General features: G+C 34.9%; 1 protein-coding gene across 2 annotated transcripts in view; it reads left to right on the forward strand.

Moving 5' to 3' along the window:
* DPYD (dihydropyrimidine dehydrogenase) overlaps window positions 1-17,503 on the forward strand; it is a 794,533-nt gene that overhangs the window by 193,836 nt on the left and 583,194 nt on the right. The gene's annotated exons all lie outside the window — the stretch shown is intronic.

The following is a 17,503-nucleotide window of genomic DNA, read 5'->3' on the forward strand; positions in this document are numbered from 1 at the left end:
CAAGGGCTCCTAGGAATGAGAAAATAGAAACAACTTGATGTTGTGAGTTGTTGCAATAAATTATTGTATTTAATTTCTTTTCTTACCAAATTCAAAATTGCATTAGGCTTACCTGACCATTGTAAGGTATGATCTTTACAACCTGGGAAAATCCTTAGTTATTGATGGAGAAGATTAACTTGAATTCTTCCACATCTTTCTTTGGGGACTCCTTGCTTGCTTCTTCACTATAGCAGGGCAAGCTTGCAAGGATGTAGTAAGTGAAAGGGCATACAATATGTGTATAAACTAACACTGCATTTCAAAACAAAATAAGTTAAAATAATAATATTATGTGTTGATGACCTGGATGATAGAGAGACACTATTCCTCTGAGAACTCTCACTTGTTGTTGATTTTAATTGAGGTATAATTGACAAACATTATTATAATAGTTTCAGGTGTACAACATAGTGATTCATCATTTCTATACATTGTAAAATGATAATTATAATAAGTCTAGTTACCACCTGTCACCATACAAAGTTAATGCAATGTTATTGACTGTATTCCCCATGCTGTACGCCACATCCCAATGACTTATTTATAACTAGAAGTTTATACTTCTTGATTCATTCACCTACCTGCTCAGCACCCCTTTGCTCTGGCAACCACCAGTCTCTTCTCTGTATCTCTAAGTCTGGGTTTTGTTTCATTATGTTTGTTCTGTTTTTTTAGATTCCACCTGTAAGTGAAATCATGTGGTATATGTCATTCTCCATCTCACTTATTTAACTTAGCATAATACTCTCAAGGTCCATCCAGGTTCTAGCAAATAACAAGATTTTGTTCTTTTGTATGCCTAAGTAGTATTCCATTTATATACATGTTACAGTTTCTTTATCCACTAACCTGTTGATGGACAGTTAGGTTGTTTCCATATCTGGCTGTTATAAATAATACTGCAATGAATATAAGTGTGCATTTCTTTTTGAATGAGTATTTTAATTTTCTTTGGATAGTTACCCAATAGTTGAGTTGCTTGAAAATATGGTAGCTCTATTTTTTAGTTTTTTGAGGAACCTCCATAATGTTTGCATAGTGCACCAATTTATATCCCTACTAATAGTGCACAAGGATTACCTTTTCTTCTTATTTTTTTTTTCTCTTTTTGATAAAGGCCATTCTGACAGGTGCAAAGTGATATCTCATTGTGGTTGATTTCCATTTTATTCATGATTAGTGATATTGAACATCTTTTCATATGTCTGTTGGCCATCTGTATGCCTTCTTTGGAAAAAATGTCTATTCAGATCCTCTGCTTAATTTTTTAACCGGATTGTTTGGGTTTTTGTTGTTGTTGTTGAGTTATAGAACTCAATGTATATTCTTTATATGTTGTGTTCTTTATATATTTTGGATATTAATCCCTTATTGGATATATGATTTACAAATACCTTCTCCCACTCAGTAGGTTGTTTTTTCATTTTGATGATTTTTTTCTATGCAGCTTTTCAGTTTGATGTAGTTCCATTTGCCCATTCATTTATTTTGGCTTTTGTTTCCTTTGTCTTTGGAGTCAAATCTAAAAAAATCATCACTAATACTAATATCAAAGAGCTTGCCACCTATGTTTTCTTCTAGCGGTTTTATGGTTTTAGGTCTTACATTCAAGTATTTAATCCATTTTGAGTTTATTTTTTGTGTATGGTGTAAGAAAATAGTCCAGTTTCATTCTTTTGCATGTAGCTGACCAGTTTTCCCAGCACCTTTTATTGAAGAGACTGTCTCTTCGCATTTTATATTCTTGCCTCCTTTGTCATAAATTAATTGACTTTATATGTGTGGGTTTATTTTGGGGCTCTCTCTTATGTTCTGTTGATATATGTGTCTGATTTCCTATCAATGCCATTTTGTTTTGATTACTATAGCTTTGTAGTATAGTTTGAAATCAAGGAGTGTGATACCTCTGGCTTCGTACTTATTTTTTAAGATTATTTTGCTACGTGAGGTCTTTTGTGGTTTTGATTAATTTTAGAATTATTTGTTCTAGTTTTGTGAAAAATACCATTGGAGTTTTGATAGAGATTGCATTGAGTCTCTAGATTGCTTTGGGTTGCTTTCGGTAATATGGACAATATTTAACAATATTACTTCTTCCAATCCATGAACAAGGAATATCTTTTTGTTTGTGTCTTCTTCAATTTCTTTCATTAGTGTCTTACAATTTTCAATGTATAGGTGTTTCACCTCCTTGGTTAAATTTATTTTTAGGTATTTTATTCTCTTTGATGAGATTATGAATAGGATTGTTTTCTTCTTTTCTCTTTCTGATAATTTGTTGATGGGTTATATAAACAATAGATTTTTCTATATTAAATTTGTATCTTGGAACTTTATTGAATTCATTTATTCTAACAGTTTTCTTTTTCTTGGAATCTTTAGGGTTTTCTATATATAGTATCATATATTCTGCAAATAGTAATAGTTGTACTTCTTTGTTTCCAGTTTGGGTGCTCTCTATCTTTCTTGCCTTATTGCTATGGATAGGATTTCCAATACTGTTTGATAAAAGCGGGTAGAGTGAGCATTCTTGCCTTGTTCATGATCTTAGAGGAAAAGCTTTCAGTTTACACGATGCAGTATGATGTTATCTATGGGCTTGTCATTATAAGATCTTTATTATGTTGAGGTACATTCCTATTATACTGACTTTCTTGAGAGTTTTTATCATAAATGGATACAGAATTTTATCAAATAATTTGTCTGCATTTATTGAGGTAATCATATGATTTTTATCTTTGAGTTTGTCAATGTGATGTATTTCATTGATTGATTTGTGGATGTTGAACCATCCTTGCGTTTCTGGAATAAATCCCACTTGATCATGGTGCATGATCCTTTTAACGTATAGTTGAATTCAATTTGCCGGTATTTTGTTAAGGATATTTGTATCTATGCTCATCATGTTTAACAGCCTGTAATGTTTTCTTTATGTATATCTTGGCTAGTTTTGGTATCGGGGTAATGGCCATCTCCTAAAATGAGTTTGGAAGGCTTTTATTCTCTACAATTTTTTGGAGAGGAGATTAGGGAAGATATGTATTAAAGCTTTGAATGTTTTGTAGAATTAACCAATTAAGCCATGTGGTCCTGGACTTTTGTTTGTGGGGAGGTTTCTGATTTCTGACTCAATCTCCTGACTAGTAATTGGTCTATTAAGATTTTATGATTCAGTCTTAGAAGATTGTAAGTTTCTATGAATTTATCCCTTTCTTCTAGTTTGTCTGTTTGTTGGCAAACAGTTGTTCAAAGTAGTCTCTTATGATCTTTTGTTTCTGTGGCATGTTGAAATTTCTCTTTCATTTCTGATTTTATTTATTTGCTCTATCTTTGGTGAGCCTAGATAAAGGCTTGTCAGTTTTGTCCATCTTTTCAAAAAATCAGATCTAGTTTCACTGATCTTTTCTATTGCCCTTTTTTTAGTTTCTATTCCATTTAATTCTACTCTGATCTTTATTATTTCCCTCCTTCTAATAAATTTAGGCTTTGTTTTTTCTTATTTTTGTAATTTCTTTAGACATAAAATTAAATTGCCAGTTAGAGATTTTTCTTCTTTCTTGAAGTAGTCCTGTGTTGTCATGAACTTCCTTAGAACCACTTTTGAGGCATCTCATGGATTTTGGTATGTTGTATTTCTGTTTTCATTTGCTCTAGGTATTTTTTTTTATTTCTCCCTGTTTTTTCTATGACCCTTGTTGTTTAATTTCCATGTATTTGTATTTTTTTTTTTGAGTTTTCTTCTTGTAGTTGATTTCTAGTTCCATACCATTGTGGTTCAAAATGATGCTCGTTATAATTTCAGTCTTCTTTAATTTATTGAGACTTACTTTCTGGCCTACTGTGATGCATCCTGAAGAATGTCCCATGTACATTTGAGAACAATGTGTATTTTGCTGCTTTTAGATGTAATATTTTGTAGATATCTATTAAGTTCATCTGGTCTAATGTATCATTTAAGACTGATGTTTCCCTATTGTTTTTCTATTTAGATGATCTATCTAATGTTGTAAGTGGAGTGTTAAAGTGCCCTATTATTATTTTATTGCTGCAGATTTCTCTTTTTAGGACTTTTAATGCTTGCTTTATATATTTTTGTGTTTCTATGTTGGATGCATATATATTTATAAATGTTACATCTTTTTGCTGGACTGACCCCTTTCTTATTCTGTAGTACCCCTCTTTGTCTTTTATTACAGTCTTCGTTTTAAAGTCTCTTTTTTTTCTGATATGACTATAGCTATACTTTCTTTTTATTTACATGGAATATTTTATTTATTTATTTATTTATTTATTTAAGATTTTATTTGACAGAGAGAGAGACAGCGAGAGAGGGAACACAAGCAGGGGCAGAGGGAGAGGGAGAAGCAGGCTTCCTGCTGAGCAGGAGCCTGATGCAGGGCTCGATCCCAGGACCCTGGGATCATGACCTGAGCAGAAGGCAGACACTTAATGACTGAGCCACCCAGGAGCCCCTATATTTTGTGAATACTCTTTTTTTTTAAATGTTATTTATTTATTTATTTATTTATTTATTTATTTATTTATTCATTCATTCATGAGAGTCAGAGAGAGAGAAAGAGAGAGAGGCAGAGGCAGAGAGAGAAGCAGGCTCCCCACCTAGCAGGGAGCCCAATGCGGGACTCGATCCCAGGACCCTGGGACCATGACCTGAGCTGAAGGCAGACGCTTAACGACTGAGCCACCCAGGCGCCCCTGTTGTTTGTTTTGTAAAGATTTTACTTATTTATTTGACAGAGTGAGACACAGCGAGAGAGGGAACACAAGCAGGGGGAGTGGGAGAGAGAGAAGCAGGCTTCCTGCCGAGCAGGGAGCCCGATGCGGGACTTGATCCCAGGACCCTGGGATCATGATCTGAGCCGAAGGCAGACCCTTAACCACTGAACCACCCAGGCGGCCCATCTTTTTTTATACTTTCACTTTCAGTCCATGTTTCCTTACTTCTGAAGTGAGTCTCTCATAGGCAGTATAATAATGTGTCTTGTTTTTTACCCAGTCATCCACTTTATGTCTTTTGATTGGAAAATTTAGCCCACTTATGTTTAAAGTGTTTATGATAGGTATGTACTTATTGCTATTGATTTTATTAATTGTTTTTTTAAGATTGTTTATGTATTTCCTCTCTGTATCTTTTTTCTACTCTTTCTCTCCTTTGTGGTTTGTTGATTTCCTTTAATATAACATGTTTAGATTACTTCCTCATTTTTTTGTGTATTTACTCTACATTTTTGATTTGTGGTTAACATTCACATATATCACCCTATGTATATTACAATTATTTTAACTTGATAGCAAGTAAGTTTGAACACATTCCAATACTCTACATTTTTACTCTCCCCAGCACATTTTATATTTGTATTGTCACATTTTACATTTATTTGTGTATTAATTAATTATTGTATTTTTTAATTTTACTATTTTCATGTTTTAACCATAGTAGATATATGTGATCACTCTACTACCTTTAATATATTTACCTTTTCCAGTGAGTTTTGCTTTTGTCTGTTTTCCTATTATTAGTGTCATTTCTTTTCAGCTTGAAGAAGTTCCTAAGGCTAGTTTAATAATGCTGAGGGTTTTTTTAGCTTTTGTTTGTATGGAAAACTCTTTATCTCTCTCTCTCTCAATTCTGAATCATAACCTTGCTGGGTAGAGTATTCTTGGTTAGAAGTTTTTCTTTTTATCACTTTGAATTTCATGTCACTTATTTTTGGCTTATAAAGTTTCTGCTGAGAAATAGCTTTATGGATTTTCCTTGTATGTAGCAATTTGATTTTTTTTTCTTGCTACTTTTAAGATTCTCTATTTATCTTTAACTTTTCACATTTTAATTATAATGTTTCTTGGTTTGGCTCTCTTTGGGTTTATCTGAATTGGAAATCTCTGGGCTTCTTGACCTAAGTGTCTTTTAGGGAACTTTTCAGCCATATTTCTTCAAATAAATTATTTGCTCCTTTCTCTCTCTTTTCTCCTTCTGTCAATGCCTTCATCTCCAGGGAGAGTTTCCAGTATCTCCTGTCTCTCCACAGGTGTTTTTAGATTAGGAAATGAATCTCTTCACCTTTGGTAGACATGCTTTTCAAACTGCTGTTTTTTTCGTTGGGTTTCAGGGTTAGTGGGACTGCATGTGAGTCCTTTAAAGGACAAATCTCAATTTTTCTGTATCATTTTAGGTCCCTTGGATTTTAGCCCCTCTGGTTTTCTAATTTAGGTGTTTTGGGGGTTCATCTCTCTGGTGTAGATCCCAGGGGTTGGGGTATTCGATGTGTGACACCAACCCTTCACTCTTCCAGGGGATGCGCTATACTGGTAAGATCCCTCCGTGTTGTGTGTTGCTGCCCCAGGGGTAGGTTTTTTTGTTGAGACCATATCTACCTCTTCTACCTGTCTCAATATGGTCTTTTTAACCTTTGTTGTCGAGAATAAGTTCATCTAGTATTTTGATCTTTTTCAGAGGGAAATAATTCATATGTAACTTTAGATTTCATGTGTCCCTGGGAGGAGGTGAGTTCAGGATCTCTCTATTCCACCATCTTGCAGAAGTCCCCCTTTTTCAACCCTCACTTGGTTTTAAGGAACTACTTCCACCTCTTCCACCCCTTCCCAGTTTTTTGTTTGTTTTGTTTTGCTGTGCATGTGCTTTGTTTTGTTTTTTAATTTAAGGCATAGCATAATTTAGGATGGCATTAAATGCATTGTATGTGAATTGTGGAGTTTAAAATAGGAATGTTTATGGGGTGCCTAGGTGGCTCAGTTGTTAAGTGTCTGCCTTCAGCTCAGGTCATGGTCCCAGGGTCCTGGGATTGAGCCTCGCATCAGGCTCCCTGCTCAGCGGGAAGCCTGCTTCTCCCTCTCCGACTCCCCCTGCTTGTGTTCCCTCTCTCGCTGTCTCTTTCTCTGTCAAATAAATAAATAAAATCTTAAAAAAATAGGAATGTATCTTACTTTTATATTTCAATTATACTTTATAAATCAGTGACTTCAAATATATCTCAGTTCATAAATAAGTCTTGTAATGGAACTGTGAGGAAAAGCTCTCTCTTTAAGTAGACCTCTTATGGCAAGATACTTTAAAAAGTTTTTGTTATTCATAAGTCAGTGGGTGGTTTACTTAAACTTACCCAACTGTCAGTGTTGTTATGAAGATAAGCAAAAGACAAACAACATATTGACTGCCTGTGAAAAGAGAAAACAGAATGTGCAAAATACCATTATTATTTCAAACTACTAAACTATTGATACTTAAGTTGAAGCAGAATATGTTGCAAATAATTTTATTTATTTTGGTTGTTTGATAAAACAATGATTGATTTTTGACCTTTAAAGAAATACAAATCTATTTTTCAACCAAATTAAGGAAAGGTTAGGAAAGCAGACTAAAATAGTAAGGTATTTTTCAAAATTGCTTTTCCTGTAATTTATAAGTGATTTTTAAAATATCAACTTTGTAGTTTGCCATTATTGGTTAAATCCATACCTTTTACTTTTCTATTTGAACATGGGCATATGGAACATAGAGATCGTAATAGAAAACAAATAAATCACACAAATAGCCTGCAGTAGAATCAGGAGACCAGCTGGTTTTTGTTGTTGTTCTGTCTTGTCATTATTATTCAATCCTTTGCTATCCCCACATCTGCAGTGACCTTCCTTCAGACATTTTTGTGTGCCTATGGAACAAATAGGTATGGGGTCATTCTGACTCTCTAGGAGGCAGTTTTTCCTAGTTCAATTAAGTATAACAATATTGCCTCAATAAAATAACTTGAAAATAATAGTCTGGTGTGGATTCCCTTTTCAATCTCAGAAGGGTTTTAAAATTTTTCTACACAAATGTGGCCAATAAGAATTTTATTTTGTAATGTGTTTGAGTATGTAATTGAATTTTTAAGAAATCATTACATTTATCACATGTACAGACTATAGACCAAGAAGACTTTCATTGTTTCTCAAATTTAACTAATGAATTGTTATAAAAGGAGAATGAAATGAGAACACATCTTTCTACTCGTTTTCTAAAGTTTGAAAAATAAACTATAACTACAAACTTAGCTGCATGTTAAATCAGTTCCCTTCTGCTGATGTTTACTAGTTATGCAGGCAATTTAAAGAAACTAAAAGTTCATGGTTCTGAAATTTGACTTTAAATGTTAAGATGAATGAGGGACATAAGATCACTACTTAAAATTGCTGCCTGAGTTATGAATTTTTAGAAATACATCAGATTATGGAATTGATATCTAAAAACATTATTTGGTTTTCACAATCAACATTCTATGAGATTATCTTAATACCTATTAAATACATTGTTTTATGAGGTGTATACTTCTTGACACTGCACTTTTAGTTTTGTTTTTATACTTTTAGTTAAGAATGGAACTGATAAATGGAATTCTAGGCTAAATCAGGTGACTCACTGAGAACAGAATTACTCTTTAGATTATTTTTAATTGTATCTCTCAGCAGGTTTTTTATATCACCTTTCATTTGATATAACCCAGTTCTTGTCTCACCATCATACACTATTTATACACCATCATATACTATTTGTTTTTATTTCTATATTTTACTGGTTAGACACAATTCAAAATCAAATTGATCACTGCCTATAATACAGTAAAAAACACTGTAATGCAATTCAAACAGCCCAGTGTTATAAGCCTACACTAAGAGATACCTTACAATTATTTAAATTACATCAACATTTATATTTTGCTTGAATACTACAGTAAATATTTTGGAGAATTGTGAATGAAGGAGGAACATGATTACTCGAGTTAATTGTGATTTAATAGGACAAATATTATTTCTGTCATATCTTCATTTTGAACATGGAGATCACTAAAACCTTAAAATTTTGCCTTCTACAAGCCTAATTGAAGAGATAGTAGAGATATGTATACTAATTCATAATAGCGTGTTGCATGTTCTCTCTCAGGTAATGTATTTTTGTGGTACATTTTATCTATCAAATAGAAAAGTAGAGACAAAGAAAAAGAGTAATTCTCAAATTTCAGCCATTATCCAAAAAATGTTCATAAACTGTGAGATTGGATATACTCTGTGTTATGTTGATTGCTTTATAAGTACGATAAAATGACTGAAATACTTTAGAGAGTGAGCAAGGATATTATTAATAATTAATTCAGTGCAGTGGGCACAAACCAGAATTATCCCAGGCAGACTGACTTGTATGAACGTCCAGTGTAATAAGTTCCCATTAGGTAAGGATTCAGTTAATCAAACATTGATTGAGGACTGATTAGAATTAAGTGTTGTTGTAAGCTGTTTCTGAACTACAGGTCCTGAGAAACTACATGCCTCTCAAGAAATAATACAAGCCAACAACTAAAATTTTGTAGCAAACTTAATAATACATACTGCATTTACATTTGCATCCCTGGACTGATAATTCAGTCTTCATTAGATTTTGTCACTTGGTTTTGGAGTTGATAAGACCTTTGTACAAAACAAATTCAGAAAGAAAAAAAGTTGTAGCAAATAATCTTAACAAGTATGTAATTTCGGTAAATTTCAAAGTTATTACCCCCAAATCTCTGAAACATATTTTTATGTCTTAAAGCTATAGATAGTAATAAATAGTTTTAAAATAAACTAAAATATTGTGATGAAAATCATCTAGCAATTTATCCAATCCTACAGTTTTATTATCAATCACTGTGCCAGCACTATTTTTAATAGATTTCTAAAGCTTTTTGGGGAAGAATGTCAGATATTTAGTGAAATCTAGCAAGACATTATTATTTTCTATTAACTACTAAATTAAGACCAAAAGGAGAGACACAAATCAAACCTTAACAGATATTACTTGTATTTTCATCCCTGAGAGCAACAATTGACCAGGGTACAAACTATTGATTTTATTAACATGTAATTTATATTATTCATGTACATCTTATTTCTCCCATAAATAATTATTTTTCTTATACAAACAGTATTCACAAACTACTAGTAGTACTGGTAATAAATAGGAGAGGTATAGAGAAATTTTATTCAAAGACAGTTCAAGTTTGTGACAAAGAGGTAAGTGTGAGATATCATTAATCTAATACCTATTTTCTAATCCATATTCTATTTATAAATGAACTGCAAAAGGGATTAACCATAAATACTATTATTCATTATCAGAGTAGTTTATATTCATTTTAGATTAGATACATTAACTGATAGATTTTATTGAACACTTTGCCAAATTATATCATAAATGTGCTAGACTCATTTCTAAATTACTTATACACCAGCTATCATCAAATCAGGCTTAGGCTCTCCAAATTAAAATAAAACTTTAGATATAATGTTAAGCCTCAGGGCCCTTCATAGAATAGGCCCCTTTCAAGGCTCTGTATTTAAATGTTATAGTAGTGCTTTTTTGTAAATTTTCATGGAAGGAACCCAAAGTTTATCATCTTAGGACCCACAAACCCTGGGTCCTGGATCTACAATAATCCTTCACTGGCCAGAAAAATAAAATAATAATTAAAATAAAAGCTTTTTAGTAATGTGCATAAACAAAGAAAACAACTAAGCCACATATGCTCATCTTAACAACCTATTTTAATGTAGTTGCTTCATATCACACAAAAACCTCATTTTGTGAGTTGTGAGGTACAGTGACTGAGGTAAATGTCGCTAAACCAACAAAGTGCAATATTGTGAACTTGCAGTCAGAAAACCTGGCTTTAGACTGAGTTTGCATTGATCACTTATAACAATATCTGCAGCAAGTGAGAGATTGTGAAATGATGGAAATTAAAGAACTACCTTTGTATTCTAGATCTGCCTTTATTAGATGTGAATTTGGGGAATTTCATTAATTTCACGGAGCCCCTTGTTGCAAAGAATAGACATGATCACATTTATCTGAAGGGTTATTTTCTTTATTTTTTTCGATCTCTTTATTTATTTATTTTTATTCCAACCTTTTTTTTTATTATGTTATGTTTTGATGTAGTGTTCCATGATTCATTGTTTGCATATAACACCCAGTGCTCCATTCAATACATACCCTCTTTACTACCCATCACCAGGCTAACCCATCCCCCCACCCCCCTCACCTTTAGAACCCTCAGTTTGTTTCCCAGAGTCCATAGTCTCTCACAGTTCGTCTCCCCCTTCCGATTCCCCCCATTCATTTTTCCCTTCCTGCTATCTTCTTCCTTTTTCTTTTTTTTTTTTTTTAACATATAATGTATTGTTTCTTTCAGAGGTACAGGTCTGTGATGCAACAGTCTTACACAATTCACAGCACTCACCATAGCACATACCCTCCCTAATGTCTATCACCCAGCCACCCCATCCCTCCGACCCTCCACCACTCCAGCAACCCTCAGTCCCTTTCTGAGATTAAGAATTCCCCATATCAGTGAGGTCATATGATACATGTCTTCCTCTGATGGACTTATTTTGCTCAGCATAAGACCCTCCAGTTCCATCCATGTCTTTGCAAATAGCAACATTTCATTCCTTTTGATGGCCGCATAATATTCCCTTGTATATATAAACCACATCTTCTTTATCCATTCATCTGTCGGTGGACATCTAGGCTCTTTCCATAGTTTGGCTATTGTGGACATTGCTGCCATAAACATCGGGGTGCATGTGCCCCTTTGGATCCCTACACTTGTATCTTTGGGGTAAATAACCAAGAGTGCAATTGCTGGGTCGTATGGTAGCTCTATTTTCAACTCTTTGAGGAACTGCCATACTGTTTTCCACGGTGGCTGCACCAGCTTGCATTCCACCAACAGTGTAGGAGGGTTCCACTTTCTCTGCATCCCCGCCAACATCTGCATTTCCTGACTTGTTAATTTTAGCCATTCTGACTGGTGTGAGGTGGTATCTCATTGAGGTTTTGATTTGGATTTCTCTGATGCCGAGCGATGTGGAGCACTTTTTCATGTGTCTGTTGGCCATTTGGATGTCTTCTTTGGAAAAATGTCTGTTCATGTCTTCTGCCCATTATTTGATTGGATCATTTGTTATTTGGGTTTTGAGTTTAATAAGTTCTTTATATCTTTTGGGTACTAACCCTTTATTTGATATGTCATTTGCAAATATCTTCTCCCATTCTGTTGGTTGTCTTCTGGTTTTGTTGACTGTTTCTTTTGCTGTGCAAAAGCTTTTTATCTTGATGAGGTCCCAATAGTTCATTTTTGCCCTTGCTTCCCTTGCCTTTGGCGATATTTCTAGGAAGAAGTTGATGCGGCTGAGGTTGAAGAAGTTGCTGCCTGTGTTCTCCTCTAGGATTTTGATGGACTCCTGTCTCACATTTAGGTCTTTCAACCATTTGGAGTCTATTTTTGTGTGTAGTGTAAGGAAATGGTCCAGTTTTATTGTCTGCACATGGCTGTCCGATTTTCCCAACACCATTTGTTGAAGAGACTGTTTTTTTTCCATTGGACATTCTTTCCTGCTTTGGCTAAGATTAGTTGACCATAGAGTTGAGGGTCCATTTCTGGGCTCTCGATTCTGTTCCATTGATCTATGTGTCTGTTTTTGTGCCAGTACCATACTGTCTTGATGATGACAGCTTTGTAATGGAGCTTGAAGTCCGGAATTGTTATGCCACCAACTTTGCTTTTCTTTTTCAACATTCCTCTGGCTATTCGGGATCTTTTCTGGTTCCATACAAATTTTAGGATTATTTGTTCCATTTCTTTGAAAAAAGTGGATGGTATTTTGATAGGGATTGCATTGAAAGTGTAGATTGCTCTAGGTAGCATTGACATCTTCACAATATTTGTTCTTCCAATCCATGAGCATGGAATGTTTTTTTATTTCTTTTTGTCTTTCTCAATTTCTTTCATGAGTATTTTATAGTTTTCTGAGTACAGATTCTTTGCTTCTTTGGTTAGATTTATTCCTAGGTATCTTACGGTTTTCGGTGCAATTGTAAATGGGATCAACTCCTTAATTTCTCTTTCTTCTGTCTTGTTGTTGGTGTATAGGAATGCCACTGATTTCTGTGCATTGATTTTATATCCTGCCACTTTACTGAATTTTTGTATGAGTTCTAGCAGTTTTGGGGTGGAATCTTTTGGGTTTCCACATAAACTATCATATCATCTGCAAAGAATGAGAGTTTGACTTTTTTTTTGCTGATTTGGATGCCTTTGATTTCTTTTTGCTGTCTGATTGCTGTGGCTAGGACTTCTACTACAGTGTTGAATAGCAGTGGTGACAGTAGACATCCCTGCCGTGTTCCTGACATTAGGGGGGAAGCTCTCAGTTTTTCCCCATTGAGAATGATATTCCCTGTGGGTTTTTCATAGATGGCGTTTATGATATTGAGGTATGTACCCTCTTTCCCTATACTCTGAAGAGTTTTGATCAAGAAAGGATGCTATACTTTGTCAAATGCTTTTTCTGCATCTGTTGAGAGGATCATATGGTTCTTGTTCTTTCTTTTATTAATGTATTGTGTCACATTGATTGATTTGCAGATGTTGAACCAATCTTGCAGCCCAGGGATAAATCCCACTTGGTCGTGGTGAATAATCCTTTTAATGTACTGTTGGATCCTATTAGTTAGTATTTTGGTGAGAATTTTTGCATCCATGTTCGTCAAGGATATTGGTCTGTAATTCGCCTTTTTGATGGGTTCTTTGTCTGGTTTTGGGACCAAAGTAATGCTGGCCTCGTAAAATGAATGTGGAAGTTTTCCTTCCAATTCTATTTTTTGGAACAGTTTCAGAAGACTAGGTATTAATTCCTCTTTAAATGTTTGGTAGAATTCCCCTGGGAAGCCATCTGGCCCTGGGCTCTTGTTTTTTGGGAGATTTTTGATGATCGCTTCAATTTCCTTCGTGGTTATAGGTCTGTACAGTTTTCTATTTCTTCCTGGTTCAATTTTGGTAGTTTATGCATCTTTAGGAATGCATCCATTTCTTCCAGATTATCTAATTTGCTGGCATAGAGTTGCTCATAATATGTTCTTATAATTGTTTGTATTTCTTTGGTGTTGGTTGTGATCTCTCCTCTTTCATTCATGATTTTGTTGATTTGGGTCATTTCTCTTTTCTTTTTGAGAAGTCTGGCCAGGGGTTTATTCAATCTTGTTAATTCTTCCAAAGAACCAGCTCCTACTTTCGTTGATCTGTCCTACTGTTCTTTTGGTTTCTATTTCATTGATTTCTGCTCTGATCTTTATTATTTCTCTTCTCCTGCTGGGTTTAGGCTTTATTTGCTGATCTTTCTCCAGCTCCTTTAGGTGTAGGGTTAGGTTGTGTATTTGACCTTTCTTGTTTCTTGAGAAAGGCTTGTATTGCTCTATACTTTCCTCTTAGGACTGCCTTTGCTGCATCCCAAAGATTTTGAACAGTTGTGTTTTCATTTTTATTTGTTTCCATGAATTTTTGTAATTCCTCTTTAATTTCCTGGTTGACCCATTCATTCTTTAGCAGGATGCTCTTTAGCCTCCATGTATTTGAGTTCTTTCCGACTTTCCTCTTGTGATTGAGTTCTGGTTTCAAAGCATTGTGGTCTGAAAATATACAGGGAATGATCCCAATCTTTTGGTACTGGTTGAGCCCTGATTTATGACCTAGGATGTGATCTATTCTGGAGAATGTTCCATGGACACTAGAGAAGAACGTGTATTCTGTTGCTTTGGGATGGAATGTTCTGAAAATATCTGTGAAGTCCATTTGGTCCAATGTGTCATTTAACATCTTTATTTTCTTGTTGATCTTTTGCTTAGATAATCTGTCCATTTCAGTGAGGAGGGTGTTAAACTCCCTCACTGTAATTGTATTGTTGTCAATTTTTTTTTTGCTTTTGTTATTATTTGGCTTATTTAATTGGCTGCCCCTATATTAGGGGCATAGATATTTACAATTGTTAGATTTCTTGTTGGATAGACCCTTTAAGTATGATATAGTGTCCTTCCTCATCTCTTATTATAGTCTTTGGTTTATAATTTGTCTGATACAAGGATTGCCACCCCAGCTTCCTTTTGGTGTCCATTAGCATGGTAAATGGTTTTCCCCCCCCACCACTTTCAATCTGGGGGTGTCTTTGGGTCTAAAATGAGTCTCTTGCAGACAGTGTATCGATGGGTCTTGTTTGCTATCCATTCTGATACCCTGTGTCTTTTGATTGGGGCATTTAGCCCATTTACATTCAGGGTAACTATTGAAAGATATGAATTTAGTACCATTGTATTGCCTGTAAGGTGACTATCACTATATATTGTCTCTGTTCCTTTCTGGTCTATGTTTCTTTTAGGCTCTCTCTTTGCTTAGAGGACACCTTTCAGTATTTCTTGTAGGGCTGGTCTTGTGTTTGCAAATTCCTTTAGTTTTTGTTTGTCCTGGAATCTTTTTATCTCTCTTTCTATTTTCAATGACAGTCCAGCTGGATATGGTATTCTTGGCTGCATATTTTTCTCATTTAGTGCTCTGAATATATCATGCCAGTCCTTTCTGGCCTGCCAGGTCTCTGTGGATAGGTCTGTTGCCAATCTAATGTTTCTACCATTGTAGGTTACAGACCTCTTCATCCCAAGCTGCTTTCAGGATCTTCTCTTTATCTCTCAGACTCATAAGTTTTACTATTAGTTTTGGGGTGTTGACCTATTTTTACTGATTTCGAGAGGGGTTCTCTGTGCCTCCTGGATTTTGATGCCTGTTTCTTTCCCCAAATTAGGGAAGTTCTGTGCTATAATGTGCTCCAATATACCTTCTGCCCCTCTCTCTCTTTCTCTTCTTCTGGGATCTCAATATTTCTAATATTGTTTCATCTTATGGTATCACTTATCTCTCGAATCCTGCCCTTGTGATCCAGTAGTTGTTTATCTCTCTTTTTCTCAGCTTCTTTATTCTCCATCATTTCGTCTTTTATATCACTAGTTCTCTCTTCTGCCTCATTTGTCCTAGCAGTTAGATTCTCCATTTTTGATTGCACCTCATTAATAGCCTTTATGATTTCGACTTGGTTCAATTTTAGTTCTTTTATTTCTCCAGAAAGGGTTTCTGTAGTATCTTCCATGCTTTTTTCAAGCCCAGCTAGTATCTTTAAAATCATTATTCTGAACTCTAGTTCCGACATGTTACTAATGTCCGTATTGATTAGGTTCCTGTCCGTCGGTACTGCGTCTTGTTCTTTTTTTTGAGGTGAGTTTTTCTGTCTTGTCAGTTTGTCCAGAGGAGAAGAGATGAATGAGAGAACAAAATGGTTACAGGTAACAACGGCCCCAGAAAAATATACACTAAATAAATCAGTAGAGACCTGAAGCTGGGGGAAAAGAAAGGGAAAGAAGGAAAAAAAAAAAAGAAAAAGATAAAAACAAACAAACAAAAAAACAGAATATGATCAAATATGATCTGGCTGGTGAATAGATGAGTGCCACACACTAGATTTTGGGTGTATTTTGGTTTGTTAGAAGACATTGCCTCCCAAAATTTTAAAGACAGAAAAACATATATGTACAAAAGTAAGGGTAAATACAATGAAGGGATGGAATATGACTGCAAAGATGAAAATTATAAAAGATTTTATAAAAGGAATTGATAAGATAAGAAATTGGTTGAAAAAGGAAAGAAGAGAATTTAAAAAAATAAAAGGGAGAGAATGTGATTAGGTAGGAGACTATAACAAGCCATACACTAGAGATTTAGGGTATATTTTGGTCTGTTAGAAGAAACTGTATCCCAAAATTTTAAAGAGAGAACAACTCATATATATATATACATATATATATGTGTGTGTGTGTATATATGTGTATATATATATATATATATATATATATATATATATATACCAAAAATAAGGTTAACTAGTATGAAGGAATAGAATATGACTTTAAAAAGGAAAAATAAAAAGATTTTTTAAAAAAGAGATTGATAATATGTTTGAAAAAGGGAAAAAATATTCAAAAAAAAAAAAAGAAGAAAAAGAAAGTTAAAAAAAAATTAACTTTGAAAGACTAAAGACTCATTGGAAAAAAGCCATGAATTGTATGTGCAGTATTCCCCTATTGCTGGAGTTCTGCTGTTCTCATTGATGGGTAAACTTGGTCTTGGCTGGCTGTTCTTGCTGATCTTCTGGAGGAGGGGCCTGTTGCTGTGGTTCTCAAATGTCTTTGCCGGAGGCAGAATTGCCCTGCCCTTGCGGGGTCCAGGCTAAATAATCTGCTCGTGTTTGCTCTCAGGAGCTTTTGTTCCCTGCAAGCTTTCTGTACAGCTTTGGAGGACAAGAGTGAAAATGGCAGCCTCCTAATCTCTGCCCGGAGGAACCGAGAACTCGGGGCCCCGCTCCTCAGTGAGCCCCCAGAGAAAAGCAGTCACTCACTCCTGTCTCTCCAGTCTCCTAGAGCCTGGGGCTCTCCGTGCTCACCAGGCCTGTGACCGAGTTTCTATCTCTGGCGCCTGACCCCGTGTGGAGTCTCCAAACCCAGCAGATCCCTGCTGTGAGCTCCCATGCC

The sequence above is a fragment of the Eumetopias jubatus genome, unplaced genomic scaffold, assembly GCF_037043125.1.
Source record: "Eumetopias jubatus isolate StellerSeaLion01/CBP00866 unplaced genomic scaffold, mEumJub1_p1.0 scaffold_4, whole genome shotgun sequence".
NCBI lineage: Eukaryota > Metazoa > Chordata > Mammalia > Carnivora > Otariidae > Eumetopias > Eumetopias jubatus.